This window comes from Octodon degus, unplaced genomic scaffold (assembly GCF_000260255.1).
Source record: "Octodon degus isolate 3935 unplaced genomic scaffold, OctDeg1.0 scaffold00122, whole genome shotgun sequence".
Taxonomy (NCBI): domain Eukaryota; kingdom Metazoa; phylum Chordata; class Mammalia; order Rodentia; family Octodontidae; genus Octodon; species Octodon degus.
Window position 1 is genome coordinate 6,889,485 of NW_004524698.1, and position 1,185 is coordinate 6,890,669.

A 1,185-nucleotide genomic window follows, 5' to 3' on the forward strand; every position below is an offset into this window, starting at 1 on the left:
CAAGAATGAAGACCATTCTTAGCAATCAGACAGTCGACATTCCAGAAAATGTCGACATCACTCTGAAAGGATGCACAGTTATTGTGAAGGGCCCCAGAGGAACCCTCCGGAGGGACTTCAACCACATCAATGTGGAACTTAGTATCCTTGGGAAGAAAAAGAAGAGGCTCCGAGTTGACAAATGGTGGGGAAACAGAAAGGAGTTGGCAACTGTCCACATGATCTGTAGCCATGTACAGAACATGATCAAGGGGGTTACACTGGGCTTCCGTTATAAGATGAGGTCTGTGTATGCTCACTTCCCCATCAATGTCGTTATTCAGGAGAATGGGTCTCTCGTCAAAATTCGGAATTTCTTGGGTGAAAAATACATTTGCCAAGTTCGTATGAGGGCAGGTGTTGCTTGCTCAGTATCTCAAGCCAGAAAGATGAACTAATCCTTGCCAAAAGGATGGAGTCATCTCTCTCCTCATCTCTTTCACTGGAGACTAAATCCACACTGTCATCCAGGTTCTGTATGCAATAGAGTGTGTGTTCCTTACTGCATTCACGTTCATTCACCTCAGGCTTTAAACACTGACAATTATTCTTCTGCTTGCCTCCTTCAGAAGACCCTGACTCAACAGTAGCATTTCCTGAAAGACTTTGTACTTCCTGTTCATTTGTCCCATCTCGGCTCTTCTTCCTTCTTGTTTTCGTTTGATTTTGCCCAATACAACTTTTGTATCCTGCCCTGATACAGTCAAAGAGTCCTCCTCTGCGACTGTCTGAGCAGCCCTCTGAAATCCTTCAGTGTCTGCAATTTTAGTACTGACACATTCATCTGGATCATCATCCACAACTTCATTCATAACTTTTTTCACTTTTACATTTTTCCGAGGTTTGGAAGATTTTTTCTTTGCACTCTGATTTTTAGTCGATTTTTGTTTTCTTTTCTCTTCTTCTGCAAGAACTTTCCGGAGCAAATGAGTAAAAAAATCGAAGTCAAAAGGGCGTTTCTCCTGGAATGCTTTGTCTATTCTCCACCCATTTGTTTTCTCTACAAGTTTAAATTTATTCTTATTCTCTATCCTTGCTCTATGAGGAAAAAGTTGTCCAATCATAGAAAAATCAGTTCCTACCATGCTGATGGCTAGAAAGAACATATCTGTTTCTTTATTTGACCATGGTTTAGAGTAATAGTTT